This window comes from Phocoena sinus, chromosome 2 (genome assembly GCF_008692025.1).
Source record: "Phocoena sinus isolate mPhoSin1 chromosome 2, mPhoSin1.pri, whole genome shotgun sequence".
Taxonomy (NCBI): Eukaryota; Metazoa; Chordata; class Mammalia; order Artiodactyla; family Phocoenidae; genus Phocoena; species Phocoena sinus.
The window spans coordinates 156,492,326-156,515,342 of NC_045764.1; the positions used below are offsets into that span (position 1 = coordinate 156,492,326).

Genomic DNA, 23,017 nt, shown 5'->3' on the forward strand with positions numbered 1-23,017 from the left:
CAACAACCACCACAAAGCCACAATACTACAAGTCCACGTGCTGACATTCGCAGCATCATAGCTCAATGGGGAAAAATTCCTGCCCATCCCATGATGATGAATCCTGCGAAATTCACGGATGAGTGTGGGTGGATGAGGGGAAGGGGAAGGAGAGAAGGAAAAGGGTGAAAATAATGGAGAAAATATCTAGAAATTTTAGAGCTCCAAGATTTTAAAGACCAGTAGTCCAGCTCTCAAGTTTTACAAATGGAAAAAAAACCCCAAAAAACTGAGGCCTAAGGAAATCAGGCATAGTAACAACAGAGATTGAAATGGGCTCGGGAGTTCCACTGTCTGGATTTGAGTACTGTATGGTCTTTAAGCCTCAGCTCACCCCTCTGCAGCAAAACTCATGTCATAATTTTAAGGATTAAATAAGATAACATACACCAAGTGCTTAGTACTGGGACTGGAAAACCCTATGTAACAATGATGATGATCATAGCAGGTGAGCTTACAGAGGGCTTACTGTATGCCAGGCCCCAATCCAAGCTCTTTATAAATGTCAACTATGGTCATCGCTACCGTAGGTAAATGACTCACACAAAGGTACACTGTTTGCTAGTCGAAGTCTTGGGACCAGAACACAAATTTCACAAAACCACCCCGTTTCTGTCACTTACACATTCTGATTTTAGTGATTTCCCTTTTCAGTGCTTTTTAGAGCAGTTCTCCCAGATGCTAAACGGAGTCACGCACTCAACTTCCTCTTTATAGATGCAAGCGCTTTCTGGCTGAGGAACCAAGACTACTACTCAGAAGTATGAACAAAAGAAGAGCCCCCAAGATTTATCTACCCTACCTCAACTTGCCCATCCCAGATCCAGACATGGCTGGTTACAGACTATGAAAAGTCTCAAGAAAGGCTGGGGGAACAAATTTATCACTGGGAACTGCCTATCATAACCCTGTGAAATGGATTCTAGGTATCTGCCATGAAACAGCTATATCCAGTGAACCCTGAGATGCCTGACCTTGAGGAGTGCTGGGCGAGCAGCTGGAAGCCCTCAGAGGAACCTGATCATTGTGAGGCTACGTTCACAACGGAATTGGTTTCTCTGTAAAAACCTCACCCCGTTTTTAGAACGTGAATCATAAAGTGAGGCTTAGAATCACCACAAACGAGCAGTGACTCACTATCAGTAGCAGTGCTGACCACGAGACACTAAAAATCTCACTAAAGTCTCCGAGCTGCCATTCCAGAGAGAAGCTTCTTCCTCGGCTTCCCTTACACGCTAAAATGGGGCGGGGGTGGGGGTGGCGGGTGGAGAATGCAGTTGAGTGATAAGATGGGAGTCCGAGAAATAGTTCTGCCTTATGCCAATCTTCTAATATGCATTCAGGAGCCCTAGGTGTCCAGAAACGTATCTGGCACCCTTGGGATATTGAGCGATCAAGCAGCTTGCAATCTAGCTGTGGAGATGAAGATGCTCAGGACAGCAAACACAACAAATCTGGGAACAGCTGCTTGCTGGAAGACACACCAGAAATGCCGTGACAGTATGGTCATAGATCTGCAAGGGCTGGAACCATAAGGGACTAAGCAGGTTTTTGGATTTGAAGGACATCCTTGGTTCTGAAATACTGGAAGGGAAGAGTAAGGACATCCTTGGGACAGGGGTTAGTCTAAGAGACAATTAAGAATCAGACCTTCATGGGACTTGTTTTCGGACCAGTAAAGAGGTCAGTCTGATGATTGCTGAGGTATCTACTGGGGAAATGTGGGGAGAATGGACTGATGGACCTTAACAGCTGAGGAGAAGAGTTCAGTGGGAAATGGGAAGTTGGTGAAAGTCTACGAGCAGACAGTGACCCAAGAGAGGTGCTTATGGGAGATAAACATTCCTCAGACTGTACTGAGCAGGAATTTGGTGATGGAAGCTATCAGCCACAACAGGACCCTAATGTGTCGCACAGAGCCAGGGGCCAGCATCATCAGGAATATGTACTGGGTACTCTGTGCTGGACCCATTCTAGGGCCTGACAGTACAAGGAAGACTGAGACGGCATCACTAGCCTCTAGTAGCTTACAGTAGAATGCAGGGAGGTATGACAGTGACATAATAACACAATAGGTTCTTTAACCTATTGTGACAAGTTAGCCATCAAAACAATGACAGCAACCTTATAGAGTTAGGGTGTTAAGAGACTACCAAGGGCTTGAGCAGTAGGTGGTCATGAGCTGCATCTTAAATGGGAAGGGAGGGCTCTGAGAAAATGAGCAGAGGGGCAAAGGCATTCAAGGAAGAAGGAGCAGAAATGGCATGTCTAGTTCACAGTGAGTTATGCTCTGTTTATCTGAAGAGGGTGGGAGTGAGTTGAGTGCACTGGAAAAGGAGGGGTTGGGACAGTGACAGTTCTCAATTTTAGGATGAGTTTGAACTCTTGAAACTACCCTTTCAGTTCCCACAGCCATTGCCTTGGTTCAGCCCCTCAATGTCTCTCATTCAGACAGTTACTAGTCTATTACCTCTCTCCCTGCCTTCAGCATTATCCCCTCTAACCTATTATCCAAACAATTATGCCAGCGTGGTCTGCTTAAAACCTGAAGATGCCCATGCCACAGCTCTGCTTAAAAAGTCCCCAGTGGCTCCTTTCCTCCTGTGTTAGCCAGAGTCAGTTTTTGTTGTTTGCAATGAAGAACTCTGATACACGGTACCCTTCCTTGACTCCCACTAATCCCACTTGTTCCTTATCCACCATGTCTTCTGTATGCTGGTAGTATCTTACCTACTCTCATTTATCAAATGATAATGAACCTGTTTGCTAATATGGCTGTCATGTCAATTAGCCTGTGAGCTCCCTGAGGAAAGTGACTGGATTTTGTTCTTGTGGATATCTCCAACTCTTTGACTAGGGTCTGGCATTTAGGAAATGTTTATTGAGTAAATAGCTGAACAAATGAATGAAAGAATGGACAAATTAACTTGTTTTACCACATAGTAGGTAGCTTCTTCAGGTCTTCTGAGCTGGCAAATGTTTTAGAAAGGTTAATTTAAATACCATGTAGGACTTTCCTGGTGGTGCAGTGGTTAAGCATCCGCTTGCCAATGCAAGGGACACAGGTTTGAGCCCTGGTCCAGGAAGATCCCACATGCAGCGGAGCAACTAAGCCCATGCGCCGCAACTACTGAGTTGGCACTCTAGAGCCCGTAAACCACAACTACTGAGCCCATGTGCCACAACTACTGAAGCCCACACACCTAGAGCCCGTGCTCCACAACAGGAGAAGCCCACACAACGCAACAAAGAGTAGCCCCCACTCGCCACAACTAGAGAAAGCCCGTGCGCAGCAACAAAGACCCAACGCAGCCAAAAATAAGTAAATAAATAAATTTTTAAAAAAATAAAAAATAAATAAACACTATGTATAAGATAGCTTGGGAAACAACCTGGATATAGGGCAACTTGTCCATTCCCCTTTCTCTTTGATCTAACACTGTGCTATTCAATTCCAACAGCAGCCACTAGACACAGGTAACTATTGAAATGTGGTTAGTCCAAACTAAATTAAATTCTTTTATAGTTTCTATTTCTCTGCTGAGATGCCTTTATATTCATTCATTCTGACAATATTTTCCTTTAGTTCTTTGAACATTTTTATAATAGTTTCTTTAAAAGCTATGTCTGCCAAATCCAACATCTGGACCATTTGGGGATTAGTTTCTATTGACTTTTTTTTTTTTTTTACTATGGATAATATTTTCCTGTTTCTTTGCATACCTAACAATTGTTGAGGATACATGAAGACATTCTAGATTTGATCTTCCTCTGCAGAGTTGATTTTTGCCAGAAGTCAAACTGTCTGCCCACCTTGATCTTGCATAGGCTTGCACAAGCTTGGTCTTCCACTTTGTTGGATGAATCTTTGCAAAGTCAAAGATGTTCCCCAACCTCCTCTAACTACCGCAGGACTCAACTTCCAAACTCAATTTCCCTTGCAATTTTTCTTGACAGCACTTGGCTCTAAGCTTTGTTAGGGTAGATTTAAAGTAGGCCTTTGTTGGCAAGTGTTGGCAAACTATAGCAATGAACCAAGTCTAGCCCTCTCCCTTTTTTTTTTTTTTTTTTGCGGTACACAGGCCTCTCACTGTTGTGGCCTCTCCCGTTGCGGAGCACAGGCTCCGGACGTGCAGACTCAGCGGTCATGGCTCACAGGCCCAGGCGCTCCGCGGCATGTGGGATCTTCCCGGACCGGGGCACGAACCCGTGTCCCCTGCATTGGCAGGCGGACTCTCAACCACTGTGCCACCAGGGAAGCCCTGCCTTTTTTTGTTAAAAAACAAAAAGTGACACTGGAACAAAACCATGCCCATTCATTTACATGTTGTCTTTGGATGCTTTTGCTCTACAATAGCAGAGTTGAGTAGGTATGAGAAATATTGAATGGTTCACAGGGCTTAAAATAATTACCATCTAGCCCTTTATATTAAAAAAAAAAAAAGAAATTTACCAACCCTGCTTGAAAGCATAGACTTTTGCCCCTAAGACACAGATTTTCTGTGTCTCTTCTGGATGCTTGGGATATTATTAAGGTGTTAAAAAGGTTTTTCCACTGTTTCTGGGCTGGACCACCAGTGTCCCTCAGTATCAGCTGCTTGACCTTTAGTATCTCTGTCCAATTCTCAACCCTGGAGCCGCCATTTTTGGTAAATCTCATATAGTTTCGATCTGTTCATGGGCACTCTAGCCTGGCCAAGGACTCCCTGGGTACACCCAGAGAGTGTACCCAGGGAGTCCCGTTCCCCCCCAGCCCTATGCAACCCTCTCCTCTCTAGTGCACTGCCCTGTGGATTCTAGCTGCTTCAATTGTCCCAAACTCAGATCTGTGTTTCCTTAGTTCAGCAGGAGTGCTGTGCTCAGCTGAGACTCTAGCATACTCCGCTGCAATCAGGAAACCCTCCCCTGGAAGACAGCCAAGGTGAGCATCAGGCTCACCTCATGAGTTTTCCTTCACTCAGGAAGGAAATACCGTGCTTTCTGTTGACCAATACCTGAAAACAGTTACCTGATACATTTTGCCTGGTTTTGTGGTTGTTTACTGCAGAAGGACCAGTTTGTTAACCAGTTATAGCAAGAACTGAAAGTCCTCCCCTGAAACATTCCTTACTGACTTGTGCTCATTTTTAAAAAAAGAAAAAGACACTAGTGCGGATCATCTATACTAGGGTGATTTTATACTGATGTCCTGGAAATATTAATAAGAAGTTTTACAGAACATTTATAAATCATATGAGAAGGAAAGGAGGGTTTCATATAGCCATATGGATTAAATCCATCCCTTCAGAGCTGGGACAATGTTCTATTTTGTTAGGTTAGCTATGCTATAAAATATCATAAAATAATTCTTGCTTGGTTAGAGGTTATTTAAATCTGAGAATTTAGTGATCTTCCTTCTATATCTCTTTGTCATATGTATTCAACTAGACAGTTACTTTAAAAATCTCCGCATCCACTTGTTGGGTTTTGAGGTTACTGACAAATGCTATCCAGCCTGCTATCAGGGGTTTATGCAAATACATCTTAAACTAGATCCTGGTGCCAATTCCAAACTCCAAAGTAAAGCCTCAAATTTTTCCTGGTTAAGGAAAAGCATCTAAAGGTCAAAAGGAAAACTGGGAAGAAAGGAAGAATGGGAAAAAATAAGACTGTGTGAATTCTTTGTATTTCTTTAGAACTTTCTTCTAAAATAAGACATTCAACAAACTTACACTGAGCATCTACTAAGCACTCAGAATTGTGCTCAGTACAGTCATACAAAATAATATCAAGCATGGTTTTACACTCTGCAGCCTCTGTCACAGTGGGCTACAGAAATCACAAAAGTTAGGGCTTCCCTGGTGGCACAGCGGTTGAGAATCTGCCTGCTAATGCAGGGGACACGGGTTCGAGCCCTGGTCTGGGAGGATCCCACATGGCGCAGAGCAACTAGGCCCGTGAGCCACAACTACTGAGCCTGCACATCTGGAGCCTGTGCTCCGCAACAAGAGAGGCCACCATAGTGAGAGGCCCGCGCACGGCGATGAAGAGTGGCCCCCGCTTGCCACAACTAGAGAAAGCCCTCGCACAGAAACGAAGACGCAACACAGCAAAAATAAATTAATTAATTAATAAACTCCTACCCCCAACATCTTTTAAAAAAAAAGAAGAAATCACAAAAGTTTAGTCAGGAAGTTAAAGTAACAATGTTGCTTGCTTCATAAATTCTCAGAATAAGCAGAAGCCTGGAAGGCCTGACTACCCTGTAACAAAGACCTAAATCAGATTAAGGACTTGGAACACTGCTTCTTTTCCTTCTTCTTTAAAATTCTTTTCCTTTGTGAAAGAACAGAGTTCATGTTAGATAGATAATTATTCTATCATGTGATTTTTCTTCAAAATAAACAATCTTGATGGCTGTGCTATCCAACAACTTCATGGCTCCACATTCAGAGTCAAGGATCTATGTCACACTTGACTTGCAAAACAGGTTGCCTCTGATCTCGGGTGCATTCCTGAGGCAGTGATCCATAATGACATCCCTAGGTAGCTGAACAGTATGTCACATTCAGTGAATAACCCTGGTAGGAGGTCAAGCTTTAAAGTTTGTGGAATACTTTCTAGCACCTTGAACTCTTAGAAGATGACTTATTCCATCTTGTAAACTCATCTCAGCTTACTTCAGTTTTACATCTGGAATAGAGATACTAATATCGCCCTGTATCAAAGTAGGAAGTTGGTGTGGATAATTTCCTTTCATCTATATTTTAGATGTTCTATCATGAGACTGTCAGTTTCCTAGGCGTCTATAGGAGTCTTGTGGGTCCCAATGGCCATATTTCCTAAGCATAACCCTAAAACTTTCCAAGAAGCTTAACAAAATATTGTTATTATATTTCTTTGAAGCTGTCATAATTGTAAACTGCATCTAATTTCAGAGATTATAAAATATTAAAAATTGTATATATACATACATATATTTCTTAGAATCCATGAAATACATTCTTATTTTTATACCAAATACTTACTAAAAACCACAATTAGTATATATTTCCAGGATGCAAAGAAACTCATGGGTAATTTCAATCCATTTTTATAATAACACTGAGATAAGTAAAGCAGAAATTTCTCTCACTTGATAGATAAGGGAACTGGCTCAGAGAGGTTGCTTGACTAGTCTAAGGTCACACAGCTAACCATGACAGAGGTGGGACAGGATTACAAGTCTCTTGACTCTAAATTCTGCATTTTTTCCACTATACCACATTCTACCTTCCAGAAAACAGGTATAACAGATATGTTAGCTACATCATCAACATCCATTTCCTGTTATCATCCAGCACTGGAGGATAGGTCATTATTGGTTGAGCCAATCACAATAATTCCTATTCCTGCTTTCCCAGCCTCCCTTGAACCTATGGGTGGCCACTTGGCTAAGTTCCAGCCAATGAGACATAAATGGAAGTACGGTCAGAAATAAAGCTCTGAAAAGTGTTTTTTATCTATGTTCTGTTTTGCATCCCCAATGAAGATAACAGATATTACTCATGCTGTCCTAATCCTACTCATGTTCTCTTTCTTTCCTGCCTTGAATACAGTCATGATGGCTGGCTGGAGCTACTATAACCACAAGGAAATGCTAAGAGAATCACAGAGTCATTGATCCTGATGTCATTGAGCCACTGAACCAGAATCAACAATCACTCATCTCTATATATATTGTTATGTGAAAAAAAAAATTTGGTTTAAGTTATTATAATCAAGTTTTCTGATACTTACAGGCAAATGCAATTCTAATAAAATAAGAGAGAGAAATTGTGGCAAGCAAAATTCTATGATGACTCCCATAATCTCCACACCCTGATGTTACTATTGTGATTATGTCATAGTACATGGCAAAAGGGATTTTGCAGATACAATTAAGGTTACTAATCAATTGACCTTAAGATAGGGTGACTATCCATGCAAGCTTAAGCTAATCAATGAGCCCTTTAAAAGGAGAGAGTTTTCTCTGGCTGGTAGCAGAAGAGGAAGTCAGAGAGATTCAAAGTGTGAAAGGAAGGTTCTCCACTGCTGAGATGGAGGCCACAGGGCAAGGATCTGAGGGCAGCCTCTAGGAGCTGAGAGTGGTACCCAACTGAGAGCCAGAAAGATAAAGGAGACAACAATCCTACAACCACAAGAAATTGAATTCTCTCAACAAAAGTCACAAGCTTAGAGGAGATCCTGAGTTCCAGGTGAGAACACAGTGAACAACCCTTAATTTCAGCCTGTCACATACTGGGCAGAGGACCCACCCAGGCTGTGCCAGCGCTACAGTTTAAAAATGGGACAAAAGATACAAGATGCGGTTAAGGTTCTCGGAAGAGAGGACGCAGTTAAGAAGGCACATCTTGGGGCCCAACCTGGACTTATTGAATCAATTCTGGGAGTGGATTTCAGGAATCTGCATTTCAGCAAGCTCTTCAAAGGAAAGGTCAAGTGAAGACAAGTGGCCGTGTGCTCTATAAGAGAGCTTTTACCAGAAACTGAACTGGACCAGAACCTTGATCTTGGACTCTCCAGCCTCCAGAACTTGTGTTTACTGATCCATCTCCAGGGCCACCGCCATGTCCAGCCAGGGTGGGAAGAAGTCCACTAAAAGTCCCGGTCCGCCAAGTCAGAAGTCGTCTTCCCTGTGGGCCAGATGCTGCGGTACATCAAGAAAGGCCACCCCAAGTACAGGATCAGAGTGGGCACGCCTGTGTACATGGCCGCCGTCCTGGAGCACCTGACAGCGGAGATTCTGGAGCTGGCTGGCAATGCAGCAAGAGACAACAAGAAGGGCCGGGTCACGCCACGGCACATCCTGCTGGCCGTGGCCAACGATGAAGAGCTGAATCAGCTGCTAAAAGGCGTCACCATCGCCAGCGGGGGAGTGTTACCAAACATCCATCCAGAGTTGCTAGCGAAGAAACGAGGATCCAAAGGGAAGTTGGAAGCCATCATCACACCACCCCCAGCCAAAAAGGCCAAGTCTCCGTCCCAGAAGAAGCCCGTGTCTAAGAAAGCAGGGGACAAGAACGGGGCCTGGAAATCCAAGAAGCAGGGAGCAGTCAGCAAGGCAGCCAGCGCTGACAGCACGACCGAGGGCACGCCCGCCGATGGCTTCATTGCGCTCTCCACCAAGAGCCTCTTCCTCGGCCAGAAGCCAAACCTTATTCACAGTGAAATCAGTAATTTAGCCGGCTTTGAGGTGGAGGCCATAATCAATCCTACCAATGCTGACATTGACCTTAAAGATGAACTAGGAAACACGCTGGAGAAGAAGGGTGGCAAGGAGTTTGTGGAAGCTGTTCTGGAACTCCGGAAAAAGAACGGGCCCTTGGAAGTAGCTGGAGCCGCTGTCAGCGCAGGCCATGGCCTGCCCGCCAAGTTTGTGATCCACTGTAACAGTCCCATCTGGGGTGCAGTGTGAGGAACTTCTGGAAAAGACAGTGAAGAACTGCTTGGCCCTGGCGGATGACAAGAAGCTGAAGTCCATCGCCTTTCCATCCATCGGCAGCGGCAGAACGGTTTTCCGAAGCAGATGGCAGCTCAGCTGATCCTGAAGGCCATCTCCAGTTACTTCGTGTCAACAATGTCCTCTTCCATCAAAACGGTGTATTTTGTGCTTTTTGACAGCAAGAGTATAGGCATCTACGTGCAGGAAATGGCCAAGCTGGTCGCCAACTAGGCTGAGGAACTGCAGAACCAGCCCACACCGTGCCCCCGCCTCCAATTTGAAAGAAAGAAAAGAAAAAAAAAAAAAAAAGATTCCCTCCACTCCTAGGGGGAGGCAGGAACCCTTTCATTTTTTTCAGTTTTGCTCATCTAGGGAAAATAAGGTTTTGGTTTCCAGTTTAATTGTTTTTGACCTTCTAAAATGTTTTTACGTTAGCACTGATAGTTGACATTACTGTTGTTAAGCACTGTGTTCCAGACCGTGTCTGACTTTAGTGTAACCTAGGAGATTTTATAGTTTTATTTTAATGAAATCCTGTTTGACGCAGAGCAGCAGGAAGAACAGTGTCTTCTACGTGGGGCAGAGTTCAGGAAGTCCATTTTGTAACCGTGTGTCGTGGTGCTTTATTGTATACCCAGTGGCATTCTTTTTACTATAACGTTCCTTTTTTTCCCCTCAAGAAGAAAAATCATGAATTTGCAGCAGACTTAATTTTTGTTTACTTTTTGTCTTAATGATGGATTTGAAAATGAAAGATTTAAAAGGCAGAACAGAATCTGTTGTCCTTAATTATATTTACAATTTGGAATTCATGTGAATTGATTTAGTAAAATGTTAAACTGTTAAAAAAAAAATGGGAGAATTAATTCTAGAGCTCAGAATTTCAAGGGCCTGGGCATAGCCTTCTTTAGACAATTTCCAAACATGGATAAGGGACTGAATTTCAACAAAAATTGCCCATAGTACAGAGTAAATTAAAAAACAATACAGTAGCAAAATATCGCTAAGCTTTACATGTAGCACTTTGGAACATATTACATGGATTTCTCTCTCTAGAAAGTTTAATTTCTTTTTCTGCCTTGCTTACTTAGGCCACTGCAAAATTAGCTTGCCTTTCCAGAGACAAGGAGCAAAGCTGAAAGGGTGATCATTTTCAGTGCAAAATGTTAAACGACAATTTTGGGTGCCTTTCCGTTGAAAATCAGGAGGCCAACAAACATTCAACCAGTTTTCTGGAGAAGGAATGATGATATCATGCCAATGACTCTTCAATTAGGGATGTTAGCATTTTGGAAGGTGTCAGAGGTGGGATGAAGGAAGAGTGAGCACAAAGGAAGGAAAGTAAAAGTAGAACCAATTGTGGAATCACCAAACTCTTTCTAAAAATAGGATACGTAGGTACTTCCATGGTGGTACAGTGGTTAAGAATTCACCCTCCAACGCAGGGGACTTGGGTTCGATCCCTGGTCAGGGAACTAGATCCCACATGCTGCAACTAAGGAGCACACATGCCGCAACTAAGACCTGGTGCAACAAGGATAAATCAAATAAATAAAAATTAAAAATAAATGTTTCCAAAAAATAAAATAGGATATGTATTAATTCATCCAACAAATTGTTAGTAAAGACCTGCTAGATATTCAGGTTACAAAATAGATAGATACAGACCCTGCCTTCAAGGGGTTTCTATCCAAGAGGGGAAAACAGGGATGGGACAAGTCAACTATAAACAAATAAGAATCCTGCAAATCGATAAATGGTTCAGACAAGGAATAGCAAGGGATCCTATAATATATAGGGTGATAGGAGCGCTCTCTGAAGAGGTTACATTTAACTACTACCTGAAGGATGAGAAGACCCAGACCATGACAAGAAGTAGAGTGTATTCATGGTAGAAAAGACCAAAGACACAAAGAGTCTGAGATGGGAAAAAATTAACAAGAAGAAAAAAAAAAAAAAGAAAAAACTTGAACTGAGCATAGAGGGAGCAAGGAGGATGGGGCATGGGATAAGGTTGCAAAGGTAGTTCACTTTATGAACTATGTAGATATGGGGTCTTGTGAGCCAGATTTAGATGTTTAGATTTCATTCTAAGCACAATGAAAAGCCAATGAAGGATTTAAAGAAGAGTAACAAAATTCAATTTGCCTCTTTAGAAGCTGAGTGGAGAACAGATTGGAAGAGGAAAGAATGGAAGCAAAGAGAACAATTAGGAAGCTACTGTACTAGTTGAGACAAAAGACAATGAAACAACTAAAGTATCCATCAACAGGTGAATGGATAAACAAAATGTGGTATATTCATATAATGGAATATTATCCAGCCTTAAATAGGAAGGAAATTCTGACATATGCTATAACACAGATGAACCTTGAGGACATGTGCTAAGTGAAATAAGCCTGTCACAAAAGGACAAATATTATACTATTCTACTTATATGAGGTACCTAGAGTAGTTGGATTCATAGCAACAGAAAGTAGAATGGTGGCTGCCAGGGGCTGGAGTGGGGTGGGGGGAAAGGGAGTTATTATTTAATGGGTATAGAGTTTCAGTTTTGAAAGATGAAAAGTGCTCCTCTGGAGATGGATGGTGGTGAGGATTGCACAACAATGTGAATGTACCTAATTCCACAGAACAATACACTTAAAAAAGGTTAAATGATAATTTTTTTGTTATATATATTTTAACACTATGACGCTCCAGCCAAGCCCTAGGACCCTGTGACTCCAAATGGACAGAAAAGAGAAGAGACCCCAAGTCAGGGAGAGCTGCCATGCTCTGTCCCTCAATACAAGGGCATGTAGGAGCCAGAGGTCCTGGACCAAGCAGGCTGGACTATAGCCAGCTGCTTAGAAAAAGGTTGGAAATGCGGCTTTTCTCTATGAGATTCTTTGACTCTCAGGCTTGGGTGGAAAAAATGAAAATGCTGCTAAACAACTCAGTAAATACAGAAACAAATGTCCTTGGTGATAACTCTATCAGCAGGAGAGGGGCAAGTACCAGGCATTCCATAACAAGGGCAGGAATTTCCTGAAACCACAGACAATTTTACAATTTTGAATAATTATTAAGCGAGATAATGTGGGTGAGAGTGCTCTGTAGACTGCAGAGCATGATTCAAAAAGTAAGCTCTGCATATTTTTGTCAATCAAGAAGCAGAATGTGGAAAGGGATAGGGGCCCAGAAAACAAAGTCTGGTGCTTTGCAGACTCTCCTGGGGCCACCAACCATTCTTCCCCAGGGCTGGTCAGGGAAGCAAAGGTACAGGGAAGGGAGCAGCTGCGGTGCCTCTTGCTTTCTAACAGTGATGCCCATAGCCCTCTCTCCTACCTCCTTGCCCTGGACCCAAGGACTACGTATGTGCAGGCTCACCTTTGTCATCTCACAGATCATCTCCTTTGTTCCTCCCACCATCCTTCTGAGGTAGGTACTCTTAGTACTAATCAAAAAATTTCATTTTTGAGATGACAAAGCTGAGTAAAGAGAGGTTAAGTAACTTGCTCAAGGCCAGACAGCTAGTAAATGGCAGTGCTGGGATCCCAACCAAAACTGCTCTGACTTTGTAGACTTTTCTCAAACAATTCATTGACTCATTCAACCAACCAACAAGGAATAAGAGCTTACAATGTTAGACTTTCCTGGTGGCGCAGTGGTTAAGAATCCGCCTGCCAATGCAGGGTACGCGGGTTCAAGCTGTGGTCCGGGAAGATCCCACATGCCGCGGAGCAACTAGGCTCTTGCGTCACAACTACTGAGCCTGCGCTCTAGAGCCCGCGAGCCACAACTACTGAGCCCGTGTGCCACAGCTACTGAAGCCCACATGCCTAGAGCCCGTGCTCCGTAACAAGAGAAGCCACTGCAATGAGAAGCCCACGCACCGCAACGAAGAGTAGTCCCCACTCACAACTAGAGAGAGCCCGTGCACAGCAACGATGACCCAACACAGCCAAAAACAACACAAATAAATAAATTTTTTTTTTAAAAAAAGCGCTTACTATGTTCCAAGTCCTGACTCTGTGCTAGACGTTAGGAATAGAGAAGTAGATAATACAGAATCCAGAAAGGTCAATGGCCTCATACTCACAAAGGACTTTAAATACTAATAAAAATGAAAGCACATGTTTCTTCACAGAAATACACTGAAAGGTTTGAAACATGTGCCTCCAACCTTAAATACATGTCCCATTACCAAACCACCCTTCACAGAGAGTTTAATGAGTATCATTTATAGCTCCTATAGTTACCTTGTATGTAGCAAAATTATATTACAGTGTGGATTTCTATGTGTATGAGTATACATTGAACATTTGAATTTGGTTCATGCAAATATACAAAAAAGGTCCCAATACTTTTCTAACCCTGTCTTAGAAGTTTTTCAGTCTTTACTATACTGGAAACCTCAGAAACAGGAAGGAATATTGGTCTTTCTCCCCTATGTCTAAGAGGTCCTCAACTTGAAATAACACCAGGGGTTACTATGGAGGACCACCAAAGGTCACAGGAGTGGGATGCGGTCACCCAGGGAGGCTTCCTGCAAGAGGCTATATCTAGCCTGGGTCTTAGGAAAATGAACAGCACAAGCTCTGCAGTCAAGCAGGCCAAGTCCCCCCAGCGTTAACTGTAAACATGGGCATGTCTCAAACTCTCTAAACCTGAATTTCACCTAGTATTGATAGTTTCAGAGATTCCTGTAAGGATGAAAAAAGATGCTGCATGTCAGACTTTCAGCACAGTGAATACTGTAAGTGCTCCATTAATGTTATGTAGCACCATTATTATTTCCACTAATAAAGGGTGAGTAGGAGAAACAAGGCACGAACTTGCTGATTTCATTCCTGTGGTCCTGACATTCGGGAAGTGAAAGTAGAGGAAGGGGGAGATCTTAGAAATTTGGGGGAAAAAGGAAGTAGTGGTGTGAGCTTCAGCCTGAGACAGGAAACAGCCTGCTCAGCTGGATGTGGGCCACTCGTTGGCCTGGAAAGGTCTAGTGAAAGAAGGTACCATAGGCGGGACACCACGTTGGGCGGCTTTGGGACCCCATTTATGTGGTCACCTACGTGAGTGGTGTCTATGCAGTGTGTATCGCACAACCTGTGTAGCAGAAGGCAGCAACCTTCCCAGATGGGCGCTCAAAGGGTCCCTGAACAGAAGACTCCGCTGTGAGAGGCACCAGGCAGGGTGTCCCGCTGCTGGTGTGTCCAGATCAGCTGGGCTGTCTCAGTTCATGGCGGGGCAGCAGTATTACCTGCACTGCCACCAACCTCTTTGGACCTTATGCAAACCCTACCTAAAGGAGTCCAGCTGGGACAACAGAATGTGGGATTATTGCAATTTACAGCACAGCTACAGGAACACGGAACTTTCATTTTAGAAGCTCCTGCCAATGGTCCCTATACCAAGAATAACAAGGATTAGAGGAAATAGAGCTCTAGGCCATAGATCTCAAGCTCAATGGGTGGCTCTATAATAAAGTGAGCTCAATATGGATTTGTGTAGAAAAACACAGAGCTTTATTCCCCCCAGGGAGATGACAAAGAGGAAAACTATATCCTTATCCTTCTTTTGTGGAAATGAAACTTTCCTCCTGGGCTGAACTACCAACTCCTCTTTAGTCTTTCTACTGCAGTGTTCAGCATCCCTACTGCCCAGAAGCCCTCCCCAGCACTCCATCCTCTCCCAAATAACACTCCCACAGTGCAGTGCTGCACAGCTCTGGGTGGCGCCATTCACGCACGCAGCAATGGGGACCCTGCCCCTTATCTGAATGCTGCCCTACGGGTGTAAATTCCAGCAGCCCTGAAATAGCACACGCCCTCCCACCTCAACATCCACACTTTAGAAAAAGAAAGGAAATGTCGAATGTTCAGGAGGAAACCTCCACTGGGAAAGAAGATGAAAGTAACTGGCTATGGCCATAAGAATCCTTGGGCTTATTCTTCACTCACCAGTGAAGCAACAGTGATAGGAAATAATAATTAAGCCTGGGTAATTAGGAGAATGGCAGCTGAACTGAGGGCAGAGAAGGTCCCAGTAAATAGCCTAGGGAAATTAGAAGCGTGGAATTAATTGGGACTGGGGGTGGGAAATGAGGTAATTTAGGATACGTTGAGATTCAAGGGTTGTGAAACCAGAAGGTAGGTGTAGAAAATGTAGATTTGGGGCCTAGAGAAAAATTAGGGGTAAAAAGTTAGATTTTAGAGTCATTTTAAAAATGAAGATATATATATGAAGCCAAGGGAGTGAATAGGTTATCAATGGAGGAAGTAAAAAGACAAAAAAAGATGGCTGACTCTTGGATTGTGTGGTGAGAGGAACTAAAGCGTGGGGGGGTGGGGCAGAGTGTTGGTCAGATGGTTAGAGAAAAAACAGAGGCCTCTAGGATCATGAAGACAAGAGAGAATTTTCAAGAAGGTAAGTTTCTCTAGTGTTATATGCTGTAAAGAGACAGTTATGGGGCACAGATGGTCACTGCTGACCCTTAAGAAAGTTAACTGGAGTGGTGGCTCCTTGAGGGATGGTCCGTGCCCTTTCTCACAGTACTGCCAAAGCTCCAGGCTGGCTACACAGAAGGAAAGCAACAAGCATTTGTGGAATAAAGTAAGGCAGCTAGACTGGAAGCCTGATTGCAAGGAGTTAATAATATACCACGATCGGGCTTCCCTGGTGGCGCAGTGGTTAAGAATCTACCTGCCAATGCAAGGGACATGGGTTCATGCCCTGGCCCGGGAAGATCCCACATGCCGCAGAGCAACTGAGCCCATGCGCCACAACTACTGAGCCTGTGCTTTAGAGCCCACGAACCACAACCACCGAGCCCGAGTGCCACAACTACTGCAGCCCACGTGCCTACAACCTGTGCTCCGCAACAAGAGAAGCCACCGCAATGAGAAGCCCGTGCACCACAACGAAGAGTAGCCCCAGCTCACCGCAACTAGAGAAAGCCCGTGTGCAGCAACGAAGACCCAACACAGCCAAAAATAAATAACTAAATATTTTAAAATAATAATAATAATGTACCATGATCACAGTTTAAAGTTTTACGACGCTTAATAGAGCTTTTGTAAAAAGAAGGCAAAAAATACCAGCGTACACATTGTTAATCCTGATTACAAGCATCTATGGAGGAAGTACTTTTCTATTTACCTGGCACAAACTGAAACTTGCCTCGGGGAGGGGGAAGCTCTTTCCTGGGATCTTCCCTGACATGAATTCTCTGAATGACCATAACAAAATTGCAAAACTTTTCAGCTTTAGTTTCCACAAATTTATTAATTGGGGATTGATATAAATTTATTGAAAATACCTGGAAGATGAGAAATAGACTTAACTGGTCTCAGACTCTATGTGGTTCTCACATTTTCTCCAACAAAATATCTAGCAGGTAAACACTACTTCCATGGAAGCTTTTTACCAGGCCCTCCCACCTGTTTTAGCAAGATTAAAACTAGAACTGAGATTTACCAAGAAAACACTTCTTAAAAACCCAATAAAACCTAAGAACTACAAAATCTCACCTTAAATTTGTTTTCTATATAGAGACGAACACTCTCTCATTCTCAAGTTGTATTTTAAAAATAGATAGTAACTACAGCAAATATCTTTTGACTGCCTCCTCTGTAAGACACTGTGCTGAGGGGCTTACACACATAATCTTTTTTTTTTTTTTCGGTACACAGGCCTCTCACCGCTGTGGCCTCTCCTGCAGTGGAGCACGGGCTCTGGATGCGCAGGCTCAGTGGCCATGGCTCACGGGCCCAGCCGCTCCGCGGCATGTGGGATCTTCCTAGACCGGGGCACGAACCCGTGTCCCCTGCATCGGCAGGCGGACTCTCAACCACTGCGCCGCCAGGGAAGCCCTACATGCATAATCTTATCTCGGCTTTACACAGTTTATAACAGTGCTATTAGTAATGTCTACTTTTCAGATAAGAAAACCAAGGCTTGGATCTTTCTCAAGGCCACACAAGTAGTAAGTGGAGCTAGACTTTAAACCCAGAATATATCACAAATCCTCATAAGGATCAATTTTCATAGATGTATAATATTCCACTGCATCACTGACATTTAAAGATACATGTTTGTTTTTTTAATTAGAAAGATATCTTCAAATAAGAAATCATGGAACAGATGGCCAGCCTGCACAGGAATGAGGTCACAGGTTCCAAATGATGGATCTTTTTCTACTAATGAACCCATCTTCCCAGTTCCCCTAAATGAGGGTGTCCAATGCAGCATGGACGAGGAAGGATAAGTGGTGCATGACTGAACGCTCAGACTCCCAGCTAAGGCCTGACAGATCCATACACTAGAGACCACCTGGCCTGTGGTGTTCCTTTCTCTGCTACCTTTATTGGCCCGTTTTTCTAGAGAAATGGTGGTAGTTTGAATGTATGTTAGGCTGGATTCCTCAGAAAATAGAGCCTGAGACCAAGCTTCTATGCCAGGGCTTTAGAGCAATCCCAGGGAAGCAAGAGTCAGGGAAGAAGAGAAATGAGGCAGCAAAAAGCAAATGTACGACGGAGTGGGACTGGCTGTGACTTCACAAGAATCATAGCTTCGTGCTCGGTCATACGGGACGTCCCCAGAGAGGCTGTTAGGAACCGCAGCATCTCAAAACCTTCCATCGGAGGAAATGGTGCTAGCAGAGGGAATGAATCTGCCAGCTCCTGCCTATTTCTTGTTCCCCATTAGTCAAAGTTCACTCCATGGTGACCCAACTTCCCCACACGATTGGGATGTATCATCTGGTCCCTTTGGCAGCAGATGGGGAGGCCAGATCCCATACCCTGCAGGGTGGTTCTTCATTTGAGTCCAGAAGTGGTGGGAGGAACCCCAGCATGGCCTTGGATGGCAGGATGGTAGAGGCCAGTAGAGCTGGGCACCACTGCATCTAAGAGACAGGTGGGGCTAAGAGAATCTGAGGTGGTACCTAAGCAGAAGCCAATACAGGAAGGTTAAACCTAGGCAGGAATCAATGCTGGTATGCAATCCCACATACACAGAACACAGAGAAGATGATCTATATAGGTCTTTTTGAACTCTGGGCTATTTGTGCTCATTGAGTTTCTGCAGGTGTCATAGGACATCACCCATTAATTTCTTCACCCATTCAATAGCATTTATTCAGCAGCTACCTATTGCTAGGCATATTCTAGTGAAATCCTAGGGATAGAGAGAGGGCTAAGACCCAGACCCTGCCTGGCAGAGGGAGACAGGCAAACAAAAGATGATCACAATACAGTGTGATCAGAGCTACCCCAGGGGAACCCAGCAGTGCCATGAGCACACAGAGGAGTCGCACCTCGCCCAGTCTTGGGGTCAGCGAAGAATAACTGAGGGAAGATGATAGCTGGGCAGAGGCTTGAAAGGTGAACAGAAAGTAGAGGCAGGGGGAAAGGACTTGCAGTAATGGCATCTATAAGAACAAATCAGGACAATACAATATGGTCAATTAGAGGGTGCCATTTTACTTAGCCCTGTTTAAATGGATTGTGTTAACATGCAAAGCCACTGTTTGTTACCAAAAAAGGGTGCACAACGGACATCCCTGGCTCTTACATTCATCCCCAGACCTCCCGCCTACCTAACCCCCCGCCGAACATCACCCATCACTGACCCTAATTCCCAAAGTATGTATCAGGGATGGGTTAGGATCTGGAGATAAGGCATGGTATGAGGGAAGATGGGGCTGAGAAATGAGGTTCAAGTTCAGAGACTCAGGGTTAGTGTTAGAAAAGGGGTGAGAGGTGGGGAGGGGGTGATGCAGAGCTGAAGTGATGGCATCTGTTTTGTACATGACTTAGAACCTTGAAGTGTATGGTTTTTAATAAGTCCCCCACTCCAAACAGCTGTAATAAAGTGTAATGTGTTCATACAAAGTCTCAGAGATGAATAAAAACATGTTTTCTGAACTATAGATAATTCAGTTCGACTGAAGCAATGAGTCAGATGGAGAGTAGTAAGAGAAGAGGCTGGCAAGACTGGGAGTCAGGTCAGACAGAGCCTTGCAGGCCATGCCAAGAAGGTTGGGTTTTGTCATAAAGGCAATGGAGATCAATTAAACAATTTTAAATGAGGAAATAACATGATTCAGTTGTATTTTACAAAGATCATTCTGGAAGCAATGAGGAAGGTGGATTGTGATCAGGCATTGCAAGCTGAGGGATAAAAAGGGGGGATGTTTTTTATGAGCCATTTAAGATGTAAGATCATCAAGACATGGGGAGAAAGTCTATTTGGGGCTCATTTAGATTGAGGGAGTAGTGGTGGGTGGATAAAAAGGATCCTGGAAAACTGGATAGATTTTTGTGCTATTCACCAAGATGAGGACTTTAGGGGGAAGAATACTTGAGGGGTGGTAGGGATATGATGAGTTCAATTTTAGACCTGATGAGTTTGATGGGCGTACGGGACAACCACATTGAGATGTCTATGGGTCCTGTTCAATAGACAGGTTGAGAGCTCAGTAGAAGTGAGATAAGCGTTCATCACACAGACTGACAGGTCACCCAGAGAGAATGTATAATATGAGGAGAAGCAAGAACCAAGGGTGGGAAGATCAACATTTACATGCTGGACTCAGGAGAAACAGCCCGGCAGCAGTTCACTATAGATGCCTTCTCCTGTCACATTGTGGAGGCCAGGGCCAAAGTCAACCTCCCAATTGCAGGGAAACTCAACCTGGTTGAATCAAGAGGAAGACCAGGTAAAAGAGACATTAGTGTTCACTTCAGCTAGTGAACTCTTCAGGTAATACAGAGTTCAGGGAGCTCTGTAGGCTCCAGGATAAGACACAGAGAGGGAGAAGAACAGCAAGCATTCGACAGAAGCGCAGGAGTCGTACATTTCTGGATTTCCAGCTTTCCAGCACTGGAGGAAGTAAAACCTTCCTCATCTTTCTGCAGCAGGGGCTTCACCTAAGATGTTTTACACACTGGTACTTCCACTACATATGCAATTCCTCCATCAGGAAGGGGTCTCTAGTTAGGGCCAAGGCCAGGATACACTCTGGGCCTCCCCCTAGAACTTCTTAACCATTGTTTTTTTTTGAAGTATGACTCTCTGGATTTATTTGAGATATAAATTAAGTCTTCACCTCTGGGTAAAAAACACATACATGCAACATTCTGTTTAATTTCAGGACATCTTTCCTAAGGTCCCTCCACGAATGCCCTAGGGATCTCCGTACTCCCTGCTAAAAGCTCCACCCTAGAACAATTTATCTAGCTCATGTCACTTTCAGACCTTTCCAAACTAAGCAAAATCATTCCAGAGGAGCACAGCAGAAGGAAGCCAGGCACTGTGGCTTCTACTGACCCTGAACTGATAATTCCTTATTTCCATTTTCAGTAATGCAGAGGATATCTCCTTCCCTTTTCTAAGAATCCCTCCCCTCCCGCTTGCCCCAGCAAAACAGACACACAGGCATAAAACCAAAACAGCCCAGCCAAACACTAAAAACTCAGGCTACCGCAGTGGGCCTCACGGGCTGCAGCTACAGCTGGGCCCTGGGCTGATTGCAACGTTATTCCTGTGAAGCAGGCCCTTCACAAACAAGAGACCTCCCAGTTCACACTGCTGACGAAGGCAGGGGTACGTGAGCGTCTCCAATGGCCAGAGACAGCGGCAAGGAACAGGGCACACAGGGTGGGTCTCGCACAGTGTGAAAGTTGAAGTATCTGTTCACTGAGGGCTGGCCCTGCTTTTGTAGAGCAGGTCTTGGGTTTTGATGGGTGACATTCACTGTTGACACCTGGCACATTTTTACAGATTGTAAATGGAGAGAGCAGATATGTTAAGTATTATGACTTGTAGACAAAATAATCCTCACATTATAAAATGTGAGCAACTCAGCACCTTGAAATGGTGACAACACACCCATCTCCACACTCCTCGTGTACTTCCTTCTTTTAAATTTATTTTTCTAATTTTTATTTATCTACCTACCTACTTATTTATTATAAAAGGAATACAATCTCACTAAACAAAATTTGGAAAATATAGAAAACCAGTATAACCACTGGTGTACTTCTGAAATGATATGATTTCTAAAAATTCCCTTTGCATGTACCTTTTCAGCTTCCCAGGGACACTTCTATTGTTTAAGGGTAAAGAGTTCCTTTGGGTTCGGGGAGGAGGGGGGCAGAGGCTGTCACCACAGACAAATGGGACAGAATCCTTTGACCTTGTGACTGCCTGGGCTCTCACCTCATGACTAAGAATTATTTATTCTATTGTTTTTTCCAAGTTGACGGAAATTTCCCACAGTTTATGCCTATTCTCCTTACTTCCTCAACCTGAAAGACCAGAAAGAAAAATGTAATCACTGCAAACTCTTGCCTATTAATTCTTCTGCTTTGGTTATTTCTAATGTTTTCTTTCAGTCCTCACACCACCCACCTCCATCTGGAGAAGGTTTCTCAAAAATTCTAGCAGAGATTTAGACACCAACCACAACGTTACATATATTTGGTCCCGTCACCACTAATAGTAGTATTTCTTTTGGTAGACGTCTCACTGACAGTAACTCTTGCAAAACAGAAAAGCCACAAATTCGTTGCATATAAACCACATATGCAAACACGGCAGACATTCTAATTAGAGAATTGAGAGACAAGACTTCAGAATTTCATTCGCCACATCTCTTGGTTCTTACTGAGCTTCGAGAGTGAGACTTTTTAAAAAAATTCAGAATTGTATTATTTGCTGAGTGAAAACCCAGTGTCTTAGATGCATTTTCCAACCAAGTGTAAAACTCGAATTTAAAACAGTCGGGAGGATCAGTTCATTTATTGGAAAAGAGTGAGAACTTTCTTACCCGGCTCACAGTGGTAAAGAGCACGTATGAGGTTAGCATATATAATACTGAAACACTGACACTGCCAGGGATATCCATTTTTTTCCGTGTTTCTGTTTTCAGGTCTCTGACGGCTTGTGCGTCTGTGAATTACATACCAGTTGCCACATCTACAGGCCAGATCTGATCTTTGGATGCAGTGTTTCAATTACAGAGGAAGTATAAGTAGCTGACATGTAAAATTTATTGCAGTACCTCCTTGACCTCACTCTTATTTTTAATAAAAAGAAGGAAGGAAAATAGCAGCAGTGTGGGTTAAATTAAAATGCGGTTTCCAGCTCAGGCAAAATTCAAAGGGCTTTAAAAATTCCTCACTTCTTACACATTGGCATGAACAGGGAGAATTTCACAGTGATAAAGCGATTAACAGCTTCATAGCATTAATACAGCTGCACTTACTGAGCCCTCAAATCTCTGAGATGGGCATTTTTACTACCAGTTCCCATCTCAAGATAAGAAAACAGAGTGTCAGAGGGTAAGTAGCTTGCCCAAGGGCACAAAGCTAGGATGAGGTCAACTGGTATCTGATCAGAGTCTATTGACTCTGAAGTCCAAGCATTAACAGAACTCAGATGATAAACTAGCCAAAGAAAACACCAGCATTAAGTAGGTCCACCCTTCATTTCACACTTGCAAATCGAAGGAAAGAACAAACTAGA

The 23,017-nt window shown here is 43.6% G+C and overlaps 1 protein-coding gene and 1 pseudogene across 4 annotated transcripts in view; one reads left to right on the forward strand and one right to left on the reverse strand.

Annotated features, from left to right (window-relative positions):
- Nucleotides 1–23,017, reverse strand: part of STON2 (stonin 2) — a 149,806-nt gene that overhangs the window by 117,216 nt on the left and 9,573 nt on the right. The gene's annotated exons all lie outside the window — the stretch shown is intronic.
- Nucleotides 8,628–10,052, forward strand: LOC116750020 (annotated as a pseudogene).